Raw genomic sequence first — 27,430 nt, 5'->3', positions numbered from 1 at the left:
ACTCGTATTCAGTTTATGATCCACTGTAACCTCCAATTCCTTCTCTCCGGTACTGCAGCCTAGACAGACATTCCAAAGTCTGTATTTGTGCATGCAGAAGTCCCAAATTAAGGACTTGTTCTTGTTCAATTGCATCTGATTGATTTCATACCATTTTTTCTAGTCTGTTCATGTCATTCTGGATCCTACCCCAACCCTCCAGACTGTCTGCAACTCTATTCAACTTGGGGTCATCCATAATTTTACTAGGAGTGCACTTGATTTCATTATCAAAATCATCAGTGAAGATATTAAACAATACCAGACCCAGGACAGCCCCTGGGAAACCCCACTTGATACCTCCTTCCAACTAGTTATTGAGCTATGGATGACTGCTAGTTGAGAACGATGATCGCCAGTTATGTATTTAATAGTACTATGTAGTACTTTCACCTAGTCTGTATTTCCTTAGTTTGTTAATGAGAATGTTATAAGACAGTGTTTTCCTCCTTCCCTTTCTTAGGGATGGACACTATATATATTTGCCCTTTTTCCATTCAGCCAGGACTTTACCTGACTTCATGAGTTCTCAAAGAAAGCTACTAATGGCTCTGGAATCACCCTACCTAATGTCTTCAGTAGCCTAGAAAACACCCCATCCAGCCCTCCAACTTGAAAACACCTAGCTTTTCTAAGTATTCCTAACCTATTCTGCTAGTGCTCTAAACTGTTTGAGTCCTTCCCTCTCTACACTGCCAGCTGTGCTCCTCATCTATTAGCTGCCCCTATTTGTGAAAAGAGTGATGTAAAAAAGACATTAAATGCTTCAGGCATCTGTGTCACCTGTAACTAAATTGCCTTTTGCATTCTGTAAGGGATCTATGATTTCTTTGGTGTTCCTCTTTTGGCTCACCAGACTCCCTTTTTATTGCCTTTATATTTCTCTTACCAGTTGCATCTCCAACTGTTCCTTGGCCTTCCTAATATTCTCCTTGCACACCCATGCAATATTCTTATACTCTTCCCTTGTAGTAGGACCAAGTTTGCACTTTTTGTGTATACATGCATCTATCTTGAACTAACAAACATCAGTCATGGATGTGCATGGTAAAAACACACGGAGATCAATCTAGCTTGTGTGTTTCCTTGATGTTAGTCAAAGTTAACAGGAGACTTTTCATTTCAGATAAACAAAGTAGTCTAGGAGTTGAAAGGAATCTACCTCACTCTGTTACTTTTGTAAACAATAGAGAGCTTTGCCAGTTTTAAATCTATAAAACCCATCATCCCTGTGGGATTGAATAGGCATGGCTGATCAGGAAGGAGAGTCTAACAACCAGTTTTGAAGGGATTTATCAATTTAGCATGGTTGGTCTTTATGTGAATTTGTGACATGTATAAACCTCTGTAAATTCAGTGGATAGCTCCAGTAAAGTCAATGGGCTTTAGTGGTGCTTGAATCATGCTACTGACACTGACAATTCTGGGAAGTCTTATTTCCTTGGCTGCATCTTTTTTTTTTGTTTGCTTGTTTTTTTCGGTCATACTCTTTCTGGTATTCAACTTTAATTGTTTTAACCTTGGTAGACATGTGGAAAATCATGGAGGAACATGAGTCATTTAGGTGGCTGAGTGGGTATGGGAGTTGTGGATGTTAAAAACCCACAAAGGTACTAAGAGATAAAGTGGGAGGAGAGGTTGTATTGGAACATGATTTTGTCAACTTCAGAAGTTGTGGGCAGAGTTTCAGCTCTGTGTAACACTATCCAGTCACACCAGTGTGAAGTAGTATTAGAATGAAACCAGAAGTTTTCAGTCCTGGTAGGATTTCCATCATTTGATCAGATTAGCAAAAACAGTAACATCTTACTACCAAATAGTTAAACATTTCTGTGGCACAAATGTCAAGACATGCCAGTGAAATTTAGCTTTTACTTTTGAGGTGGGATAGCTATGAATACCCATGTGAGTTACTGTGCTAAAACTGGCACATACGTTATCCTAGTTTTAATTCTACTTTTAAGCTAGATAGAAAATCCTAGTGAAAAATTTGAAAATATTTCCAGGAAATGCACATAGAATATTATGAAACTAACCCAATTCTGTAATGATAACAGTTTCAGTTTTAAAAATAAATGGGTGTGAATTTACTGTCAATTCAAGTCAATATAGTGACAAATAGAAAATCTTTTATTTATACATATGCAAGTGTTGTCACTATACTCAACCCTCATACTAAGCCTGGGAGCACCATTGTGAAGTATACCCATGTGCCAAATCCTGGAAAGTAAGCAATGTAGCTCTTCTAGAGTGGCACTGGGAGATATTTACTGTTTTATAAGGGTATGCGAAGTGGGCCCTATTTGATTTGGATTTTCATTCAGCCTGAATCAGGGACAGTGAATCGACTTAGTTGATTCAGATCACTGCCCCTGATCCAATTCAGCCAAATCTGAATCTGAAGGCTTGATGCTGATTTTGGAGAATCAGCAATTCGGACATAGATACAACTTTAAAAGTTTTTTCTACATACCTCAAGGTACCAGCGTGGCTTGTGAATGCTGGGGTGGATGGAACGTCCCACAGGAGTGTGGGGGGCCCTCCACATGCTCGGCAGCAAACCCGGAAGTGGACTGGAAATACTTCCAGTCCACTTCCAGGTCTGCCAGGGAGTGTGCTAGGGCCCCCCACATCCCTCAGGCTCAACAATTTGGCTGCAAGGGGATCCTGGGTCCCCCGCTCCAACCCAGGGGCCCCCTTGCATGCTCCCTGGTGGACCCAGAAGTGGACCAGAAGTGCTTCTGGTCCACTTCCAGGTCTGTTGCCAAGCATGTGGGAGAGCCCCCTGCACTTCTGTGGGAAGTTCCATGTACCCTAGCATCACAGCAAACACAAGCTGCCTGCTACCTGGAGGTATGTAGAAAAAACATTTAAAGCCGTGTCTATGTCCGAATCTCCAAATCTCTCTGAATTGATTCAGAGGGTTGTGATTCAATTTGGAGAGATTAAAGGGTCCTCTGATTCAATTCAGATTCAGAGATTTGGCCACCGAATTGGACTGAATCTCCACCAAATCAAATCAGGGACCGAAGCTTCTTACAGCCCTACTGTTTTAGTCTGAAGTCAGACAAAAAGCAGATCAGGATAGCACTTTAGACCACATCCAGACATGCAGGGGTGTGTCCTTGCAGTGGCACAAATTGCCATAGCACACACCCCAGCATGTGCACATTGCTGCAGGACAGATTATCCTGTAACAGGCAAACAGCCCTTGTCTAGGTCCTCCCAGCTCTTCAGCCAGGGAGAGCTGGAGGCTGGGGCCAGCACCAGTGCTGACCCTAGCAGTCTTACCTGGTGGCCTAAAGCAGCAGAGGCACAGGTCAGGTAGCACGGAGGCCTGGCTGGCAGCCAGAATATTGCTCTGGACAGCCTAGTTTCTGTGTGCCAGTGCACGCTTGTTCTGTGTATGTTGTGCTGTTTTTTGTCAGGTTTTTTTTTTCTACAAGGAAATCCCAGTAACAAACTTTGGCCCTGTGCTGCAAATTTGCAGGACGGGGCACATTTTAACATTCACTGTGTGCAGTTTGTGGTGCCACAAAACCCCACACCCCTGTGTGTCTAGACACGGCCTTAGGGACTAAGTCATTCAGAAAGGCATAAGCTTTCATAGGCAACAGCTGCTATGATGAAAGCCACTCTAAGCAGTTTTGGGCTTGCTTATTGGAACTCACTCAGAACTGCTCTAAGGTAGCTATACAGTCTCATTTTCAGAGTTTGGCACATGCCAAAGGAGTGAGTGGGCATGTTTCTTGGCAGCAATTTCAGGCTCAGCATGAAGGCAGAGTAGACTAACCAAACTGTCCATTTGCCGTTGTCAAGCAAAGATGGAAAGGATTATTAATACCTCCCTGTGGGGGTTGGAGCCAGTCTCCCCTGTTTTATGATGTATCCCCTTTAAGGAAATAAATGATTGAAAGATCAAGAGATGAGGTGGAGAAGTGGGTGGAAGGTAGGAGGAGTGGGGGTATTAATCAGCTACTTTCTGGTCAGAATTAAAAGAAGCCAAACATCTGTGAGTTGACTCTGAGAGACTGCAGAGAGGAAGTACTGGGAATTGCTGCTTCAAAGTGATAGAGCAGCAGCTAGACTTTATTAATGAGTTTTTTCTACTTAGAGATGCACTTTATCTCACAGCACAGAGCTGAAGGTGTAAGGTTGAAGGGGGTAGGCAACACCTTGAAAAACTAGAATATGGAGAAGAAACCTGTCAGAGGATGCTTTCTGCAGGGACAGGACTAACATTCCATGCATTCCCTCTAAATGGTCAAGTGGCAATGTGTTGTAAACTCTTGGTTAAGGCTGTACGTTCTTGTATTTCCATGTGAGTGATAAGGCAATGCAATTGCAGGAAGCAACTGAGGCAGTGGCTAGTTTGAAGGGCTGTGCTCTGCCACCTGGGATGTTCAGGGATGGCACCCTGCCACAACTTGCTCTTTGAAAAAACAAAGGTAATGTGTTTTAGAAAGCTAGCTATAAAGGCTGAATCAACATGATATTTCAAAACCATATCTTATGCTTTACAGAAGTTCCAAAGGGCAGACCTGCAACCCTTTCTGTAGTGCTGCTCTGCAGATCTGCCCTAAAAGGCAATTTTTTTTTCACCTCAGTGGCTGGGAAATCTTGCACACATTAGAAAATAACAATTAACAGGAAACTTTCAAAAATGTATTAATCATAATGAAAAAATAGATTCCTTTCCATGTCATGCTGTGCAAGTGTTTGTAAGGGAATGCTGTTCCCTCTTGCAACATTTTTAACAAGTAGAGGCCAATTCTGTCCCTTGTTCCAGTTCTAGTTTGCTACATGGGTAGAATAAAGAAATGAGCTAGGGAACTGCAATGGTGTAGAGCTGACACAAATAGCACTATATTATGTTTCTTCTCCCCACAGGAAATAGAGCCTGTCGGATCAGGGATGTGGCAGAATGCCGGGCTTGCGATTCCGGCACTGCTTGGGGAGCCACGGGCTTTACGGAGCGGGCGAGCACGCGGCTTGTGGGGCGGGATTGGAGGTAGCTTTATAACCGCCTTTGAGGTTCGCTGAGCTGGCACAAGTAGACGACTTAGAGTGAGTTGTTAGTTTTTTTTATAATAAGTCTATAGGATGTCTGTTGGTTCACGGGGTTTTGGAGTAAGCCCTTGCTTTCCACTACTGGAACTAGTCCAATGATGGGTGCGGCTGCCGACTCCTTAAGTCCCAGAACTGGTCAACAGCTCATTGACATGGGATGTTAGTAGTAGAAGTTATTACGGAGTAGATATAAAGTGAAGTAAAAATTTGTTTTATTCACTCACCTGGCCTCACCGTGTTACGAATAAGAGGGGGGGCCGGCAAGTCAAATTGGGACAGTGATTCAAATCACCAAATCGAATCACTGTCCTCCAAGTTGGCCGAATCTGAATCTGAATCAAATACTTCCCTATTCGCACAGGCCTAGTTGTAAACAGATTAAGCCAATGGCACTTTATCGTGCATCAGCAGATGCATGACAAATAGGTCCAAGGAGGTGATACTTCCCCTCTATCGGGCGCTGGTCAGACCGCAGCTGGAGTACTGCGTGCAATTCTGGGCGCCGCACTTCAAGAAGGATGCGGATAACCTGGAGAGGGTCCAGAGAAGGGCCACTCGTATGGTTAAGGGCCTGCAGGCCAAGCCCTACGAGGAGAGACTAGAGAAACTGGACCTTTTCAACCTCCGCAAGAGAAGGTTGAGAGGCGACCTGGTGGCTGCCTATAAGTTCATCAGGGGGGCACAGAAGGGAATTGGTGAGTATTTATTCACCAAGGCCCCCCCGGGGGTTACAAGAAATAATGGCCACAAGCTAGAAGAGAGCAGATTTAGATTGGATATTAGGAGGAACTTCTTCACAGTTCGAGTGGCCAAGGTCTGGAACGGGCTCCCAAGGGAGGTGGTGCTCTCCCCTACCCTGGGGGTCTTCAAGCGAAGGTTAGATGTGTATCTAGCTGGGGTATTTGTAGGCCCAGCACTCTTTCCTGCTTATGCAGGGGGTCGGACTCGATGATCTATTGAGGTCCCTTCCGACCCTAGTATCTATGAATCTATGAATCTATGAATCTATGGAACAAAGTTGCAGTAAATATAAGTATAGAGAGTGTAGATATGCTGTCTAAGCTACGAAGAGAGGCAGTCGAGAAGTGGAGTCTCTGATGTTTTTTCAGTTACAGTATGCCGGATACAAAGGCGGTCTGTTGGTTCATGGGGTTCCGGAGCAAGCCCTTGCTTTCCACCACTGGAAGCAGTCCAATGATGGGTGCAGCTGCTGGCTCCTTAAGTCCCAGAACTGGTCAACAGCTCATAAACGGGATGGTGAATACAAAACTGTAACATGGTGAATTGTTGTCGATTGTTAGATTTTCGAGGCCTTGGTTTTCGCTGGGATCGGGGAGGCTGAGGACTGGCTGCAGGGTGATCAGGCCTGTAGGGTCATCCAGTCATCGTCTCTGCTACTTTCTGCCTCTATGCCTCTTTTATAGATGTTGGTTGGACTGCCTCTGTGACACTAACTATGATATAAGCCAAGCATACAGGGATAGGATAGTTTCTTTTACACAGTAGTTACTAGGTAGATTTTCTACATAAGTTTCGTTTCTGCAGAAATGACACTTATAGATAAGAAATGAAACTTTCAGAATGCACATGTGCAGCTTAATACAAGCGTAGAAAAGTACAAAGCGTTCATTTTGATTAAAAGCCAAAACTTCAAGGTTACATAAATGTGAGAGTGCCGCGTGGCAGTTATACAGAAATAAAATAAGATCTTTACAAGGGAGAGGAGGCAGATCACTATATGCACTTAAGTTTCATTGCTTCTGGGCATGTCTACATGTGCCACTACAGTACCATTGTTACTGCGTCTACATTACAGTAGCAATGCGCTATAATAAAGGAGTGTCGCTATAGCTATGTGGCTGCATCATCAAGAAATCTACGAGCCAACAAGAGGTAAAGCGCTGCTCGACTTGGTATTGGCTACTGGGGATGACCTAATCAGTGACCTAGTGATCGATGGGAAGCTGGGAGACAGCAGCCACGAGCTGATCACCTTCACCATCTGCTGTAAAGCTGGCAAGTCAGACTTCAGGAAAGCCGACTTTGGCAAGCTCAGAAGGCTGTCAATGAGACCCTAAGGGACCATGAACCCAGGGGGAGGGGAGTTCAGGAAGAGTGGTTTCTCCTCAAAGGAGCGATCCTCAATGCACAAGCTGAGTCTATTCCATCTCAGAGGAAAGGCAGCAAGAGGGCACAGCAGCCCCCCTGGCTCTCCAGGGATCTAGCAGACCTCCTGAGGCTAAAAAGAAAGGCCTACAAAGGATGGGGGATGGGATTCACCTCCAAAGAGGAATATTCTGTGCTGGTCTGGTCCTGCAGGGAGCAAACCAGGAAAGCCAAGGCTGCAAGCAAACTCCAAGAAGCTTCAAGAATCAAGGACAATAAAAAGTCCTTTTTCAGATGTGTGGGGAGTTGGAGGAAAAGCAAGGGCAATATTGGACCCCTGCTGAACTGGATCTGATAACTGACACCCAGGAAAAAGCCTACCTATTAAATGGGTACTTTGCTTTGGTCTTTCATCAGTCCCATGGGACGCCCATGCCCACTATGGGACAGGGAGGTCTGGGTGAGGGAGATACCCTGCCCTCCAACAATGCTGACCTGAAGAAGGAACGCCTTGAGAGGTTCCATACCTTCAAGTCAGCTGGCCCTGACAATCTACACCCTAGGGTACTCAAGGAGCTGGTGAGCATCATAACTCAGCCCCTGGCATGGATCTTTGAGAACTCCTCCTGGTGCTCTAGTCTAGTGCCTGATGACTGGAAGAAGGCCAATGTGGTGCCTATCTTCAAGGAAGGGAGGAAAGTGGATCCGGCTAACTATAGGCCCATCAGCCTGACTTCTATCTCAGGGAAGAGCTTAGAAAAGTTTATTAAAGAGGCCATCCTTAATGGACTGGCCGATGCCAGCATCCTGAGGGATAGCCAGTGTGGGTTTGTTGTGGGTAGGTCTTGCTTGACCGATCTCATTTTCCTTTTATGACCAGGTGACCTATCACCTGGACAAGGGAGAAGAGATTGATGTCATATATTTTGACTTCAAAAAAGCCTTCGATCTGGTATCCCATGATCACCTTTTGGCAAAACAGGCCAGTTGTGGCCTCGGGTCTACCACGATCCGCTGGCTGGGAAATTGGCTCTGTGGTCAGACCCAGAGGGCAGTAATTGACAGAAGTCAATCATAATGGTGCCCTGTGACCAGTGGGGTCCCCCAAGGCTCTGTCCTTGGACCCGTATTGTTCAACATCTTCTTCATTAATGATGTGGACATTGGTGTCATCAGTGAACTTGGCCAGTCTACTTCTAACTCCAAACTTTGGGGCAAAGCATCCTTGCCTGAAGACAGGCGGGTGATCCAGGCTGACCTGGACAGGTTCAGCAAATGGGCGCATGAGAACCTGATGGTGTTTAACACTGAAAAATGCAAGGTTCTCCACCTTGGGAGGAAAAACCTGCAGCATCCTTATAGGCTCGGCAGTGCTATACTGGCTAGCACTACGGAAGACTTGGGGGTCATCATTGACCACAAGATGAACATGAGCCTGCAATACAATGCTGCAGTTAGTAAAACAACCAAAAATGCTGGCTTGCATCCATAGATGGTTCTCAAGCTAATCCTAGGACGTCATCCTCCCCTTGTACTCTGCCTTGGTGAGGCCAGAGCTGGAGTACTGCGTCCAGTTTTGGGCTCCACAATTCAAAAACGATGTGGAGAAGCTTGAGAGAATCCAGAGAAAAGCCCCACACCTGATCAGAGGACAGGAGAACAGACCTTACGATGATGGGCTGAGAGCCATGGGGCTCTTTAGCCTGGAAAAGCACAGGCTCAAGGGTGACCTGATGGCTGCCCAGAAGTTTATCAGGGGTGACCACCAGAATCTGGGGGAACGCTTGTTCAGCGGAGTGCCCCAAAGGATGATGAGGTTGAATGGTTATAAACTACTGCAAGACTGTTTCAGGCTTGACATAAGGAAGAATTTCTTTACTGTCCGAGCCCCCAAGGTCTGGAATAGCCTGGCATCAGAGGTGGCTCAAGCACCTACATTGAGCACCTTCAAGAGTAGATTGGATGCTTATCTTGCTGGGATCCTATGACCGCAGCTGCCTTCCTGCCCTTTGGGGGGGGGGGGGGGGGCTGGACTCAATGATCTTCTGAGGTCCCTTCCAGCCCTAATGTCTATGAAATCATGGTTTTTGCCCATGAACACTATGGTGACACATTGCTATGGTGATATGGCATCATGTGTAGATGCACCCCCGACTATAAAACTACCCATAGAAGATTAAATAAGTCTGTCTTCCCCTGAGACTAGTCTAACTTTCAACAGGTACAACAAGAGTAGCATAAAACCACTTCTGCCTTATCCAACTGGTTCCCTTAGCCTCTATATTCTGTGCTACAAGTCTTCCAATAAGGGATTCACTATTTTTATGCATTTCCTCTGACTGGTAAAGTGGCATTGTGTTGTTAATGATGCAAAATATTTAGACTCGTGTGGTTTAGAAAGCACTTCATTCATAACGAAAAATGTGGTTTGGAGGATAAGGTTAAAGAAAACTGTGTCCTTTGAGTAGGTGAAGTTATAAAGAAAGCAGATAGTCTCTGACATTTGTGTGTTTTTCTAGTTTTCCAGTGCATAAGTGGTGACTTAAGGTTTTTGGCAAATGAAAATGGAAAATTTTGTCTTATCTTGTGGCCATTTTTAGTCACAGACATGGAGCTCTTCTAAGATCTCTGGAAGGGATGAGCCACTGATTACAATGTATTTTGTTGTTTTGTGTGGGAGCTAATGGACTTGAACTTGTGCCAAAGAAATCTAACACATTAATATTCTAATTGCTGGGAATGAACAGATTAAAAAAATTGGTGAATTGAAAACTGGAAAGTTCAGGCAACTGAAGCCATGTGGCTCAGGAAGCTCATTTGATGTGAGGACTAAAAGACTGAGTACTTAGTGTAAAGCATCATTAGTTCCTCCAAGAAGTTAATAGTAGATAAGGCTGTAAGTATGGATGTAGCCAAAGCTACGTCTGTAAATCTCTAGCCTCCATGTGTGAGAGAAACCTAACTTGTAAATTACAAGCATGACTCTAACAAATTATATTTCACTAATTGTACTTTGGTATTTCTAACACACTTAAATTTCAGTTTCAATAGTAATTTCTGCACAGTCCAATATTCCTTTTGTATTAGTGCACAGTTGTATAACTTACTTTTTTCAAAATGCAAATATTTAAAATAAGACTGAATTTATCAGCAGTGAAAATGTAAAACTTTTAACTCTCTAGTGAAAAAATTAATCAAATGGTATTGTTTTGCTGCCTAAATCTCAGTAGTGTTTTAAGAATACTGGTATATTTGGAGTCTTCTTTCATTTAACATTAAACAAAGCCACTTCCCCTATGCCAGAAGAATTGTTGGGAATCCCTTCAATATTGTGATCCCAGTTTCATGTTTCTGACTTATAAATGGAACATCTTGGAAATTGACTGGTCAACAAGAGGGTTCTAAGATTTCTAGTAAATTAACCAGCTCATAGAATTATTTCCATATTCTCTTGGAACTAACTTACTATAAGTCTTAATGCAATAGTCACCAAAAACATTGTATTGATTTACTGATATACCTTTCTTAATACAAACTTAGTTTTAAAAAATATAATTCATAATTTCATAGTTGTTAGGAGCTGGAAGGGACCTTACAGATCATCGGGTCCAGGCTCCCTGCACTTGGGTAGGAAAAACTGCTAAGGTCAGATGACCCAGCAAGATGGGCATCAAGATGCTTTTTGAAGATTGCCAGACTGGGTGACTGTGTACTACCTCTGGGGGGAGGTTGTTCTAAACCCTATGTACTCGACTTGTAAAGAAGTTTTTTTTTCTTGTGTGTAGTCTGATGTGATCTTCAATCAGCTTGCGCCCGTTATTTCTAGTTGTCCCCTGGAGGACCTTGGTGAATAGTTGCTCCCCCAGGCCCTGATGTACTCCCCTGATAATGGTCCTGTTTTCTGATTATTTTTGATTTCCTGTGTGTGTTGCATTATGGCTAACCATTCCTCCCAGGTACATGACCATCGTATTCGTACATTTATCAATTTAATGTCATCCTCAGTTTGAAAAATTCTAATTTTAAGTGTCTGATATCTACTTTGTTTCAGATCTTTACAAAGTATTGGTCCTTACCATGCAGAGCAGATATTCATTACTTGCCAGACCTACAGAATACTCCCCCACATGTGCACACAGCACTAATTTCCTCGAAGTAATTATTTCTTTGTCAAATTAATTTCTGGTTTTCTGGACTTTGTAACCCCCAACTACACTTTCCTCAGGATGGGCTTTTTTTTGTGGAATTCTTATTGCTCTTGATAGTGAGCAGCTAAGTCTCATTAAGACTAGGTCATTGATGTTCATGCCCCATAAGTGGTGTGGCCAACTCCAGGCTCTACTGTGGCTACATGTCAGCTGTTGAGATGGACAAATTGTAGGCCTGTGTGAAGCAGCTAATATTCGCTTCAGATTCAGATTCGGCCAATTTTGGGCCGAATTGGGGGGGACAGTGATTCACTTTGGTGATTTCAAATCACTGTCCTGAATTAATTTGGCCGAATTTGATTCAGAGATGCAGCCACTGCCAAATTGGCTGAATCTCTAAATTGGCCTCATCCCCTGTCAGCTCTCAATGGCTGCCCCACATGCTTTCCCAGCTCTTTTAAAAAAAAAACAAAGCCCCCACTCTCTGGCTGCCAGGCAGGGGACGATCCCTTCTGCCCCATGCCATGTGGGGGGCTCTGCCACAAGTCCCTGACCCCCACCCACTCTCCCAGACTCTCCTGGCCCTTGGGGGGGGGGAGAGAACCCTGATTCACCAGCTGCTGCCAGGCCGGAGGTGGGGGGTAGGTGATCCCTGCTACCCCCCACTGCCATGTGCTGTATGGGGGGGGGGGCTTTCCAGAAGCCCGAAGGCTGCTGCAGCAGCTGGTGAGGCAGGGACTTTTTATTTTTAGGGGTTGGGTGGTGGGGCATGTGTGACAGCCATGGGGGGATGGGAGAGCAGGCAGGGGTTGGGGGGGCTTGTGGCAGAGGCCCCCATGCAGCGTGGGGCAATGGGAGGCAGCAGGGATTGCCTCTTTCACCTGGCAGCAGCTGGTGAGTGGGGGGGCTTTCTTTTTAAAGTGCCAGGAGCTGGGATGGGCAGGGCAGCCATGGAGGGGCTGGGAGAGCAGGCAGGGGTCAAGGGGTACTCAGGGGGGTTGGGGGAGCAGGCAAGGGATGGGGCCTGGCAGGGGTTCCCCCCATAGTCCCCTCCCCCACCCCCTACTTACCAGCATGGAGTCTGGGTCCAGCTGCCTGCTGCAGCGAGCAGGCAGCTGCCGGAATCGCCAAAGCTCTCTGAATCTTTTCTGAATCAATTCGGAGAGCTTTGAATCAATTTGGACCTTTTAATTGGTCTCCTGATTCGATTCAGATCCAGAGATTCAGCCACCAAATTGGGCCGAATCTCCTTCAGATCAAATCAGCACCTGAAGCTTTGCACAGTCCTAATAAATTGTATCAGTATATAAGTAAGCATGAGCCCGATGTAGAGCAGGAATGCCTACTGTTAGGTGCTGCACACTATATGCACACAGCTCAGTGTGTTTTACGGGACTCGGTATTTATCCAATTGCATATTGTTTTTCCACATATAAGGGATGCACAGGGGAGCAGAATCATGGTTATTTAGGCAATCCTATATCTCTTATTTCAAATGCTTGACTTGGCAATCTAGATTAATGTTCTTTTAATGTATCTTGTGTATGTAATTATTTCTATTTTATAGAAATGCATAAGTACATCTTTAGTGTTAATTTTGTTGTCTACTTTTAAAAATCGCTAGATTCTACTGAGCTGTTAGGCTCATATAAGACTTGTTTTTCTAACCACATCCTGTCCTCCTGTGCATGTTGTTGCTGCTGCTTTTCTCAGAAAAAGAAAACGAGACCACACCTGCAGCTGATCCTTAAGAGCACAGTTCTGGTGCTTCAAAGGTTTTGATTTGAGATGGTCCTCTAAAAGTGTTTTGATTGGCTGTCATAGGAATATTGAACATGCAACCCCTTCTGATTTAGTGCACTGCTTTTTCTTCACATGTATGCAAGCCAATATGAATGATAATTACAGGGTTGCAAAGAGAGTTGGCTTGGCCCTTCATGACCTTGGAATAGAAGGAGATATGGAAGTATCCTCATGGCTGCAAAGGAAGAGTGGAAAGAAAAATGGGGGATACAGTTCCCAACTTGGTAATACTTGCATGCTTAATACCACGCATACCAACATCAAAGATATGCGGGTGGAAGTGGAGGAGTCACTGCGTAACTGTTGCTTTGAGTGAAGAGTACAACATAAATTATCATCACATGTAACTCTTTTCTTTTTTAATCAGTGCTTGTTTATATGCTACTAAGTTCTTCTTGAGAGAGTATCTTGGGTATCTTGGGTATTTATCTGGTAAGTCTTTTTTCAAGGGACAGAACCATATCTCAGATGATGGTGGGATTCTCTGCACTCTAATCACACTTTCCTATCTCTAATTTACTATGATCAAATAAAATTCTCTTTGCTTATCTGCTTGTTATTCTGCTTAAGGACCTGGCCTTGAAAGATACTGACATGCTAGTTACAGGTGTTCAGCACAATTCCATGCAGGCTTTAAAAGATTGATGGCATCTATTGGGTATTTCCTAGAGATAGATGAAAGGGTCCGAGGCCAGGGTTGGAAGAAATGTTGTTTTAATCATTTTTATTGATGGTCTTACATTACAGTCAAAACTTTTTATAATCAAGAATGAAAGAAGACCCCTATAAACTTAAAAAAGCATGTGTCAGATTGGTATGTTCATTGAGACAACTGATAGACTATATCGTACATAAACCAGGAAACGGTTTAACTTTGGATCCAATTTTGAGAAACATTTGAACATATGCTTAATTTCATCCCTACTCAAGAAAGCATCTGAGTAAATGTCACTGAGGTAAAAGAAAGTATGTGATTCAAGATTCTTCTTGAATAAATATATATATATTTTAATCAAGGGCTTCAATGGGGGGATGGGAGCGATTAACAGTAAATTTTTAGAGTCCAAATAACAAGTAGAATAATTTCTAACTAGAGGTGGGCTTGACCATAAAGTTCAGGTCCATTTATTTTTCTAATTAGCAGGGTATTTGGAATCAGTGATTTGGCTGAAGGCCATTAGAGACAGACAATACAAACTTATTTTTTCAGATCTTGGTCTGTTTTTCCTTAAATTCAGGTGTCTTCAGAGCTAAGGTATTGATCTAAGCCATTTCTAGCATCTATTCATTCTCAGTGTTGCTTCTGTTTATGATTTTTCTGTGCATGTAAGCCATTTTGAACCAGTTTCACATTTTTATACAAGTCTTTCCTGGCTGTTCTTTACCTGCTTTTCTTCTAATTATCTTATTTTCTGAAGGGAACATAAAGAAACTAAGTCTATAGTACAGAGACTATAACATTTCTTTTAGAAACATCTGGCCAAATACATTTAATAAATTAACTGTGCACTGAAGGCCTAGAATCTTTCCTAGAACTTTTATGAATTAAAAATCTTTACAATTATAACAACTACGAGCTTTGGTGCTAAATAAACAATGGACATGGACCTGAACCAATAACTAGATTTGCCAGCTCTGTCAATATATATGAGGTTTTCTTGGATGTTTTCCGAGCAATAAGGTAGGATGGAGAATGACAAAACTGCAATCTTCTAGAAGCAAAGCTCCTTAAATCATTCTACCTCCCTCTTTCTCTCTTTTTTTCCTTTTCATGTCTTTTTTGTTTTCTTCTTTTCTAGTTGTGTCCAAAAAACTGAATGGAAGTTTCACTTTGAATAATGTGGGAATATGCACTTGTAACTTCAGTCTCCTTTGTTGAATAAGACAATTGAGGTCTCATTACATGAGAGGCATTCAGAGAGAGCATGACACTGCATGTGCACCTTGTTAAAATAGAGCCTGTTATTTGGACATAAGCTGTTGAATGGGCTAGGGAAAACTAGCATGCTGGGACAGATGTGTCTGGATAACAGTAGGAGCCTCTGGTTCCCTGTTTCCCCATTCAAGGTAGCCAACATCCAGGGATACTAGATTTTTTTTTTTTTTTTAGGCTGTATTCCTTGTGTATCTTATTTAATCTCCCCAACTACCTACCACAAAGAAAGGGATGACTGCCCTGCTGAAATAAGAGGAGATAGTCTCAGTATTTCCTCTGAACACTTTATTCAGTAGGTATAGGAAAACGTAACCGGCCATCACCATGTTCTCTAGGGTAGACAGTGGAGGCAACTGAAAATCACTACTAGCCAACTTGGAGAGGATCCTACAACTAGTATTTGAATAGGCTTCTAGTGCTGCAGATACATGGTAGACTACAGTGCTCCTAATGGTTCCACATCACAAAATCTGATGGGTCAGACTGAAAATGAAATTTAAAGAGTCAAGTAGTGCAATCCTAAAAAGGTAACATATTACCTATACATAATATAAAATCTTCCCAAGCCTGATGAAGTGTGTTTATGCCCAAAAGCTAGCAAAGGACTTTTTGCCAACTATTTAGTTGGTCTAATAAAATATATCACATCTACCCAAAGAACCTTGCCTCCCAATGTCTGCACACTTCTTAGTGCTTCATAATCAATCTAATCTAACAGCTGTGTACTTTTTTGCTCTGGAAGACATTATTTCTGAACTGTAATGAATACAGTAGAGTTGCTCTTTACCGATTACAGATTTTTTTTTTCCTTTTTGTGCAAGACATTGCTACATAATTTTAAATTACAGTGTATTAAAGCTGATTCTTGTCTTTACAGTCATAATGTAAAAAACACTGTAAGATTATGAGACAAAGCCTAAAATGTTAATTCCATTATTGTGCAAGGTTATATAATATGGTAGCTAACTGGAAAGGGGAAAAATTACATCCATGCTTTATAAAGGTATATTTTAGGAGTGTAACAAGTGTGTGTCCTGGGGCTGGTCAAATCATTGGCCTACTCACTTGTCTCTGGGCAAACTGCCCGCCTAGATGATAACAATTAAATAATAATAACAAGGTGGGGGGCTACCTATTTACTTCCCCCGATGCCAAAGGCTTATATACACAGCTCTAACCTGCCCTACACTGTGTTCCATGCATCCCAGATGGCATCTAGGGCCTAACACCTGGCCTAGAAACCCATGTCCTCACACTGGGACCTGTGCTCCAGAGTCTTATGTGGGTCTCTCACTCCCCACTGGAGCTCGCAGTCGCTGTGCCCTCATACTGGGCTCTCCTTCAATCCATCAGAGCTCCAAGCCCCTATTAAGGCTCCAAGCCCAGCTCAGGACCCTCTGTCTCCTCACAGCCCAATACTAGGGCCTCAATCTGCTGCCCTACGCTGGGCCTCACAAATTCCCTTATCCCCTTGCCTGAGGAGCCTCTCATCTAGGCCCCTTGGCTTAGGGCCCCTAACATCTGGATCCATAATGCAACTCAGGTTACACAGGGAGCCTGGAAGATGCATCGGGTCCCTCTCCGACCTGGACCCTGTCTCAGGACTCACTGTGAGCATGGGCCCCTGCTTTGACTTCAGGGCATGCTCCCCAAGCCTTTCCCTTCCATGGGGTCACCCACAAGGCATTGGGGGCTGAGGCTTTCTGGCACCCCATACTTGCTCTTCACTGGGGAAGTCCCAAGTGTGGCATTTCCTGAAGACTGCCCCACCACCAGCAGTCCCACCACACCTAATCCTCTCCAGCATGGTGTAGTTTTAGGTCCTGCCCCAGGACCAGGAGTCTCCTGCCATCCCCGTAGCTCCTGCCCTCCAAGATGTCACGAGCAACAGCTCTAGTCAAGTGGCATTCTCCTGGCTGCTAACAGCAGACTGCTGGCCTTGCTGCTCAGAGCCCTGTTCTTAAAGGGAATAGCTGGGCCCTGTTCCCAGTAAGGCAATTGGGCCTAATTGAGATTGCAACCAGCTGCAGGCTGCTTTGCTGCTTCTCATGCCCCTGTGAGTAACAGATCGCACCCTGTGCTCTGTTAGGATGAGATAAATCTTGCTGCCTCTTGAGACATACTGGTACATTGGAAATAAATTTACAAAGAGATCACAGCCACATAAATGTGGATATTTACCCAACATGGTTTATATGACAAAGAATGAATCTTCACATATGTCATACTATGGACAGTAGTTAAGTTTAGCAGTGCTATATTAAGCATTAATCTCATTATGCCTGGGAATTGCACATTATGCCAATATGATTAAATGAAATCTGAGGAAGACTGAATCCTAGTGTGCTAACAAGCTTGAAGTGACAATTATTAACTCTAACATATCTTAATTAGAGAAAAATGTTGACGGACACATTTTTCCTTAAATATTTTTTCAGCTTTAATAGGTTCCCTTGCTGGTCTTATATGCTAAGACTTTTTCCCCATCAAATCAAATCAAATCACAACAGATGGCTAAACTTTCTAGTACTAACTGAGTATTTGTACACATTACACAATACTTAATATTATGTTTATGATCTGTACCAGAAATTCTATATTTCTTGGATTACTTTTGAAATGTTCAGTTAAATTCTAGCTCTCTGAAATTAAAATTTTGGGAACTATTTAAGGCTATGCATGAAATACTGTACAAAAAATAAATAACTGACCCTAACTCCATTCTGGCACAAACAATGAATGGAACCTCGTGTATTTATTTGTTCATAGGTTTCAATAATATGAATAAATATTAACGTTTAATAGAACATTTTTGCCTGTAGAGAGGATCATAAATTATCAAAGGCCCTCTTTCTTTTCTTGCTATCTGTCCTTCTGGCTTTGTAAAATGTTATTTACAAAATTCTGCATAATGGAAATGTACTCATTTTGAGACTAGATTCATGATCCATTTCACTTCAGTAGCGTTCTGGTAGCTTTTATATTAATTTCTGTCTTTCTTGTTCACTACTTTGCAGCATGATCCTGCTGGATCTACTGCTTTAATATTCAACTGAACTCATTGTTTTCATCACTTAATGATATAAGTGCACAATAAATATAAAGTGTGTTTAAAATAATCATAATCCATAAACTACAAAGTAAACTCTTTCCTTGTACGCATACTAAGTTAAACAGCCAACATCTTCACTGAACCTCAAACCCACTTGAAATTCACCGTTGGTTTGAGGTTTAGTGTATTTTCAAAACTTAGCTAACAGAAGCTTGTTACAGAAGCTTGATAGTGTCTACCAGATTACACAAATCAATGGGAAACTTATGCATTTCCATTTCAAATTTCCTTTCAAACTTCCCCCTTCTAATACTTTGATCTTCAGGGAAGATCTGGATGCTTACTCACTTTTCCTTCTTTGACTCAGCATCCTCCTGCAAACATAAGAAAGAAGGGGAGAAGGATCTGGGGATTGTCTTGAATGAAGGAGTGAAAACTGAGAGAGTGAATTTGATATATATCCCCTTGGAGTTGCAAATTCCATGAATGTGAAGCTAAAACAAATCTTTGAGTTAGGAGTTTTGTTCCAGTGAGATTTTTTTCAATATTGATTTAGACCTATTTATTTTTATTTGTGCTGTCCCAGGCTCTAGAAGCCTAAATATTATGCTCATGCTTTGCAACCAAAAAAATCTGTATTTGTTAGATCTCATTCAAAATGTTCAGTTAAATTATAACCACTTGAAAATTCAAATTGTTTGAATTCAAGTGGTCAAGACTGGCCAAAGACCATCATAAAAATATTCAGAAATTCTGAAAAATAAATATCACCTGATCCCTGTAGTATGATAGCTTGACAATGTAGGGAATGCAACCTGGCTCCAGTTTCCTAAACTTGGAAGAGTAAGGGATACCATAGACTGTACAAATACCTTACACAAAGCTGTGCTAATTACCTACATAGTTAAGTTTTGGTGCTTATACTTTTCACTTCCCTTCTCAAGTTCACTGATCCAGAATCCTGACCTGGCCTGATTATACTGTCTCTTGTTCGGAGCACCTGCACCAAGCTGAGATGTGGGCATATGTGTATGCTCATTCCCCAGAGCAGAGTACTGCCACTGAAGAGAGACTTCTGGTTCAACGTGCAATATGGCATCAGGCTACAGTGAAAGTATGTATGGCTTGGAGTGGTTACCTGGAGGTCTATGGCCAGATATGAGGTTGGAAATGAAGCTCTGCTGCTGGCAGGGAAAGGTGCAGACTTGTTCTCTAGAGTAACTTCTAGCTTTGGGGCGAGGGATGACTTACCAACTGTTTCATTAAGCATTTTTTTGTGCTTAGTACAAGGGAAAGGGCTGCAAGTACTGCACTTAAAAAAGGAAAGTGATGCCATTGACAACAGCTTCCCACCACATCCATTTGCAGGCAGTTACTCGAGTGGGGCACATAATAGGAGTAGCTGCACTGCTAACATAGGAATTATGTCCACCACCAGAGATCCTTGTTTCAGGCTCCTAGGAATTTCCACCACCAGAGATCCTTGTTTCAGGCTTCTTTGTAGGCCATCTTGTAAGTTCCTTAATACCAAGCCTGTCCGTTTTATATGTAAGTTCCTTGCACTAGAAATGCTCAGCTAGTGGAGCTTACATTCTTTACTGCCTTTGACAATATATCAGTCCTATCTATATTTCAAGTAAAGTTGTCAAAATATGTTTTAAGAGACAAAAATATTACTGTGTCCATGAAACTGCACACCTTAAACTTTCTTACTTTAAAAACATTAATCAATGCTGGCATGTGTGCTTTTCCAGTCTCACAACTACATCTCCTTCCATCTCCCATCAACTAAAACCCCCAAAACTAAGATTATCTTTTTGCCCATTGTGCTCACTCTCTCTCTCTATATATATATATCCTCCCATTTACTATTTTGAGAATCTCTTCAGTATGTCATCCTTTCTTACCACATCAAATTCAAGCATCATGCCCTTCATATCTCTGCCACTTCCTACTTACATGATCTTGTTTCCTCAGAAAGCAATCTCACCCCTTCCGTCCTGCCAATAACACCAACCTCATCTATGCCTACTTGTTAAATTCAGATTGCCTTTTATACCTATTTTTTTTAAATACATAATGCCCTCCCTGAACTTATCCATAAAGCTACTACTCCTCTCTCCATAGAACTCCCCTTTAAGACCTACCTCCCTGTGATTTCTAAGAAAACCAGCCATTTAATAATGGCCAGACTAAGTTAATCTTACTTTATTTATATGTTCTTTAGAACTGTTTATATATTGTAACATTAATCATAATTGAACAACTGATTATGGCAAGTAAGGTCAATAATAAAATATTTAATGTGTGTTGGTACATTATAGAAAAAATGAAACAGTCCTAAATCAAATCTGAAAAACTCCTGGATAGGCTAAATGAGGTTAGCTATGGTAGCATACACAGACAATGAAATTTGACTGGACATAAAAAGTGAAAACAATTATATAAAATGATAAGGTCAACCAGAATGCAAACTTTGAAATGTAATCTTCAGAATTTGTTCTTCAGAATGAAACTAGGATCTTTCAGAATGTTGCATGAAAAAAATAAGAGTGAATGGAAAAATTTTCAGAATAAACATTAGTTTGTTGGTTAGAGCAGATCCAATAGAAATCCCTATTCTAACTGATTCTATGTCTCGATAAATACCTAACTATACAAAGCAAGTGGCAAGATTGTTGCCCATGGAAGCTTATTCCTCTCTGAGTCAGTTTATCTCCATAGGTACCTATACATGAGCATGGAGGCATTGCAGACTCAATCAAGTCTGCTGGAGCATGGCAATTACTGCACTCCAGCAGCCTCCTGCATCTCATGTATCAGTGTCCCTACACTAAAAAATGGTGGGGGGGGCGTACCTGAACTAAGGCTCATCAACTGATATTGTGTATCACTGATATTGTGTATGATATTGTGTACACAATATCAGTATACACAATATCAGTCGATGAGCCTTAGTTCAGGTACCCCCCACCATTTTTTAGTGTAGGGACGCTGATACAGAAGATACAATTTTTTTTTAATTAAATGTCTCTGGAGCTGCTCTTATTGAAGTGCCACCCCCCACCCTACAAACTCCTGCAAGACTGTTTTAGGCCGGACATAAGGAAAAACTTCACTGTCCGAGCCCCCCAAGGCCTGGAATAGACTTTCTCCAAAGGTGGTGCAAGCACCTACTCTGGACTCTTTAAAGAAATGTCTGGGCACTTATCTTGCTGGGATCCTTTGACCTTAGCTGACTTCCTGCCCCTGGGACAGGGGTCTAGACTCAATGATCTTCCGAGGTCCCTTTCAACTCCAATCTCAATGAAATCTCTGAAATCCCCAGGGCACATGTAAAAGTGCCCTTTAAGGTGCCACTCTGTTCTGCCTTCTGTCTGACTTCAGACTAACAGGGCTAACTATTTCTAATTATAAAAAGTAGAACAGATGTGGTTACAGCAATTGCCAGGATGTGGGGGAGAGAGACTTTTACTTCCATCATTTCCATCATAGGTGAATGCCCTAATCAGTAGGATATTTTTGGATTGTGTTATCTCTTTGGGTATGTCTAGAACTTCTACATTGGAACTGAGAGGTCTGCCCTTGCAAACAAGCTTGCAGAAATAATATGTTTAAACAAAATTTTTACTTTCAAAGTATTAACATTTTTCAAAGCCAAAAAAATATTTGGTCTAACAATTCCTCACCAATTTGAATGGAAAGCCTTGAAAACAAGAGAACTGGTAGAGATCAGTAAATATGTTTATTGATCGAAGTCAATTCATCACTAGTTAATTGTATAAAAACTGGAATACTGTTGGAGGATAGTGCAAGAATGCAACATGGTGACCAAGGAGAATTTTTTCCCATTTAGAAATTTGGGGAAAAAAATGTTGTCACTGAAACATACAAAAATGTTTTGAAACTGCCAAATGTTTAAATTCTCAGTTGATGCAAACTCATGTGGTTTTGTGGTCTTTTCTTTTGCTGATTTCTGTGTAGCTGTGAAATGAGGCTGGTATTAATGGTAGAATGGGAGGGGTGAGATTGTTCTGTTAAGAAAGAATATCATATAAGTAGGAAGTGGCCAGGGTTCTTTAAAAAACAACAAAATAGTAACTGGGTGCATCTACACTTGTCATTAATTCAAAGCAATATATTTAAAAGCAGTTTAAGACAGAGTAAACTACTCCCAGGTGCAGAATCTACACATGCACCCAAGACAGCAGCAATTTGAACCCAGGTGGAGCAGTTACACTAGTGCCGCTCCTGCTCTGCTCTGCCCCAGGCCCCACATGGGGGTAGTAGAAGGCCTTGCTGGGGTACAAGAGTGCTAAAAGTATGGAGCCGTGTGGCTAGGTGATCAGTCTGGTACCCTGCTGCCTGGGCTGACCAGGTCCAATTTATGCCCATGGTAAGTGCATACACATGTATTTAATTACAGTTAATGGCTCTGCTGTAAGATAGTACTGTCCCTAACACTTTAGTGGTGTTAATTAGTTTACTGAAGCCTAATACTGATATATGTATAGATGATGACACTTTACTCTGCACCTAATTAGTCTACTCTGTAGTAAATCACATATGTAGATGTGGCCAGTGTGATTCACTTACAGCAAAAATGGCATTTGTTCTAGATTGTGACTAAAGTTGGGTATTTTTTTAATGAAATTTTCCAAGAAATCAAATTTTGAAGGGGTTGAAATTATTCATAATTTTGGTCAGATGGGACAAATGTTTATGGCAGGAAAAAATAATGGAATAATTCCAAAGATGTTAAAAAGATTTAATTCTGAACAGCGTTAGAATGATTTTTTTTTTCATTTTGGAAATGCCAGTGGGCTTTGTTTAGACAATTTCTAAATGAAGCTTTTCTAATTTTCTTTTTGACACTGCATGTTTCATTCAATGATAGGACTCATTTTTTTAAGTTTCTACAAAGAGAAATTTGAATAAAAATAGTTTGGTTTTGAGCTAGCAAGTATTTTGGATTAATCCAAAATGAAATGTTCATTTTTCTCACTGAAATAAAAACCTCCTGATATTTCTGTTTCAGTATGTCCCGGGGAAAGTGTAAGACATGGACCCCGAAGGGTCAAGAAGGGACCCTCGGGGACAATACACCCCAGGAAAAATGCAGAAAAAGAGAAAATAAGCGAAAATACCCTACCTGCTGCAGGAACTGCTGCAGTGGCGGTGGGACCTGGCGGCTTGTTAGCCGTGGTTTTTTCAAAGTGCGGACAGCTGGAGAGAACAGGGAGGAGAGCCAGCACAGAGGAATAAGAAGGGCAAATAGCAAGACAGAAGGGGAGGAGAGGCTGAGAAAGGGCACAGGGGAACTATCCCCTGGACCCACCATGGAGGAGGGAGAGCATAAGAACACTGCCCATAGGGCAGGAGAGTGCCCTGGGAAGCATCAATATAAAGACACCTTTGCCAGGCTAAGAAAGACAGAGGTGGCCAGGCTGCATATCACTCTAAAGCCGCGAGGAGAGACTACAGGAAAATCCCTATAGGCAGAGCCCGGCACCAGTGATCCACCCAGTGATCCGCCAAGAGACTAGCGAAAACTGACAAATACTGGACTGAAGACCCAAAAGAGTCTGTCGGAGGAAGGTTTACTCTGAGTTGGAAGGGATGTCAAGGGTTGGCTTCATACATTCCACACTAGGGGTAGAAAATAGGTGGCACCGAGGGAGCAGTCGGTGGAAGGACTGTACAATTGTGGGGCACACTGTAACTAAGGTGCCCCAGGATAGTAATTAGAGGATCACAGGAGTTGTAGGCGGTTTTGTTGTTAGCCTCTTTTTTTTTGTTTGTTTGTTGTTTCTATCACCTGTTGCGCTTGTATAACAAGTAAGGCAGAGGGCAACGTGAAGCCTAGGACATTCTTGGTGGTTAGGAAGGTCCGGCAGGGCATAGGACCTAGATGGACCAGTAAGTCCTTGCCGTATAGCTTAGGCTCAAGCGATACCCAGGGATAGGATCTTGTAGAGATAGGGTTGGCTGCGTTAATAACATCACTCTGTCGTGGCTGGGTATAGGGCGAGGTACAGGGGAGGCTGGAGCCTTCGGCCTGAGATAGGCAAACCCTGGCGGTTGGACCCCACCACTGAGAGGGTCATCAAAGTCATGGCAGGTGGGATTGTGGGGGATAAGACTGCCTGGGGTGAGACCTCGTCACCCTAAGACCATTGGGACGGAGTGGAGAACCATCATCCAAATCCAGAGCCAAGCAGCAAGGGACCAGATGATTGAGGCCCGGCGGGAGCACAGTACAATCCATACAATCAATTTTTCTCACTGTTTTCCCAGTTCTGTTTGTACATGATTTTATGAATACATTTGTGGATAGAAATTGGAAACAAGCTATGCTCTGATCAACTGGAAAAATGGCTGGGGTATTTTGCAAATATTCTGGGTGATTCTGTTTCTCTGTTCAATTTTTCTACCTGCCTGAATTCATAAAGCTAAAGATACAAATAAAGCTGCAAAGTTAAGGTCAGGAAAGATAAAATAAAGACAGCTACTGCAACTTCAAAGGAGTTGTGATGACAATGGCTGATCATTTAGTGAGGGGTAACTGGGCAATAGCCTAGGATCAAAGAAGATCTCTCAAATCCTAGAACGGGTAGGCAACGTTTTTTGGCCAGAGTGCCAAAAAAACCACAATGTCTACCTTGGAAGGTGCCAGACATGCCAGAGCCCGGAGCAGCTGTTTGGAGCCTCCTGGCTGCAGCCAGCCCACAGAGGCCAGTATGCTTGCAGCCTCCCAGCTGCCTGCTGGGAGCAGCCTGGGCTCCATGGCTGGCAGCAGCTGCTGGAGCCTGGGTTGGTGGTGGTGTGACGAGCAAAATCCCCTTATATGCCATGCTCAGAACATGTGCCGGGATTTGCTGACCCATGTCCTAGAAGGTGGTGGGGTGAACTGAAGTGGACTTCCACACAGATAAAGAAGATGCTGATGCTATGAACAATGAGCTGCTGCTTCTTTTAAATGGTGGAGTTAACTGGGCTGAGAAGGATTTACAAAGATGCAGGTAATATCCAGGTGTGTAGGGGTTTTCATAGAATCATAGAAGTAGGGTCGGAAGGGACCTTGTAGATCTTCAAGTCCGACCCCCTGCCTGGGCAGGAGAAAAACTGGGCTCAAAAGACTCCATCCAGGTAGGCATCAAGCCTCTTAAAGACCCCCAGGGTAGAAGCCAGCATCACTTCCCTTGGAAATTGGTTCCAGATCCTAGCCACCCTAACTGTGAAGTAGTTCTTATGGATGTCTAATCTAAACCTACTCTACAACAACTTGTGGCCGTTATTCCTTGTTATGCCAGGGGGTGCTAGGTGAAACAAGGTCTCTCCCAAACCCTTCTGGTCACCCCTAGTGAGTTTATAGATGGTCACAGGGTCTCCCCTCAGCCTTCTCTTGTGAAGGCTGAACAGGTTCAGGTCCTGCAGTCTCTAATTGTAGGGTCTACCCTGTTGTCCCTGGATCATGCGGGTGGCCCTCCTCTGGACCCTCTAAATGTTGTCCACATCCCTCCTGAAGTGGGGCGCACAGAACTGGACACAGTATTCCAGTTGTGGCCTGACCAGTGTCTCATAGAGGGGGAGGATCACCTCCTTGGCACTACTTGAGATGCACCTGTGGATGCACGACAAGGTCCGATTAGCCCTGCCAACCATGACCTCGCATTGTCAGCCCATGTTCATCTTGGAGTCAGTAATGACTCCAAGATCCCTTTCTGCCTCTGTGCTCTCAAGAAGAGAGTTTCCTGATCTTATAAGTGTGCTGTTGGTTACTACTGCGCAAGTGCAGCACCCTGCACTTGTCAGTATTGAAACGCATCCTGTTTTTGTTAGCCCACCCCTGTAGCCTATCCACGCCTTGCTGCAGTCTTTCCCTCCCTACTAGCATGCTCACCTCACCCCAAATGTTGGTATCATCAGTGAAGTTAAACAGGTTGCTTTTCACTCCATCATCCAAATCACTGATAAAGAGATTGAACAGCATGGGCCCGAGGACTGAGCCCTGGGGGACTCCGCTGCCCACTTATCTCCAGGTCCAATATGACCTGTCCACCACCACCCTTTGAGTACGACCCTTCAGCCGATCTGCACTCCATCTGACTGGGTAGGTGTCAATGCCACAGTCACCTAGTTTTTTAATGAGGATGGGGTGGGAGACGGTGTCAAAGGCCTTGCTGAACTCCAGAAAGACTACGTCCACAGTGACACCTGCATCCAATGCTTTTGTGACCTGATCATAAAAGGCAATCAGGTTGGTCTGACATTTCCTGCCCCTAATGAAACTGTGCTGGTTGCCTTTGAGCATCATCCCTGAAGCCGGCCCATCACAGATGTGCTCCTTGGTGATCTCAAAGAGTTTCCCTAGGATTGAGGTAAGACTGACGGGCCTATAGTTGCCTGGGTCCTCCCTTTTTGAAAGATGGGGACCATGTTGGCTATCTTCCAATCATCTGGCACTTGGCCCAAGCACCACAAGCGCTCGTAAAGCCATGCCAAAGACCCTGCAGTAACCCCTGCTAGCTCCCTCAACACGCTGGGGTGGAAAGCATCTGGACCCGCTAATTTGAACATGTCCAGCCCCTCCAGAAGCTCTCTAGCCTGGTCCTCCCCAACCTGAGGTCTGGAGGCATTCCCCTCGAGTCCATCTTGCATCATGGTGGGGAAGTCCCGGTCCCTGCCCAAGAAAACAGAGGTGAAGAATTGGTTAAAGAAGTCAGCTTTCTCCTCTGGTGCAACCACCAGATTGCCCAGAGAATCTTGCAGGGGCCCCACATTTCCCGGTGCCGCCTTCATCCTCCCTATATACTTGAAAAAGGACTTTTTATTATCTTTGATCTTAGATGCTAGTCCTAGCTCTATGTCCGCCTTAGCTTTCCTGACAGCCCCTCTACAGGCCCGAGCAGAGGAGGTATACTCCTCTTTGGAGATACAACCGGTGGAAGAGGGGAGCTATGCCACCTTTTTGGCAATCAGGCATTCCCAGACACCCTTGGTGAGCCAGGGGGGCTTTCAGGCACTCCTGCTCCCCTTGCTTCTTGTCGGGATGGTCACCCTTTGGGCCCTGAGTATCGTCTCCTTAAGGAATGACCACTCATCTTGGGCACTGCTCTCAAGAACCCCAGTGCCTGTCCTATTAATCTCAACTTGTTGAAGTTGGTCCTCTTGAAGTCTAGGTCTACCGCCTTGCTGCAGGCCCTTGACACCCTGCGCTGGATGGTGAATTCCAGCAAGCGATGATTGCTATCACCCGGGTGGTAAAGAACCTGG

General features: G+C 43.4%; 1 protein-coding gene across 1 annotated transcript in view; it reads right to left on the bottom strand.

The window, feature by feature from the left end:
* Positions 1–13,875: 13,875 nt before the first annotated feature.
* The window catches only part of LOC149864813 (uncharacterized), a 60,523-nt gene continuing 46,968 nt past the window's right edge, over positions 13,876–27,430 (bottom strand). The window contains exon 6 of the mRNA XM_090046839.1: positions 13,876–26,837. The gene's annotated coding sequence lies outside the window, so the exon portion shown is untranslated. The remainder of the gene's footprint in view (positions 26,838–27,430) is intronic.

Source organism: Crocodylus siamensis, chromosome 5 (genome assembly GCF_052110815.1).
Source record: "Crocodylus siamensis isolate JL-2025a chromosome 5, ASM5211081v1, whole genome shotgun sequence".
Taxonomy (NCBI): Eukaryota; Metazoa; Chordata; order Crocodylia; family Crocodylidae; genus Crocodylus; species Crocodylus siamensis.
This window is presented reverse-complemented; position numbering and strand designations above follow the sequence as displayed.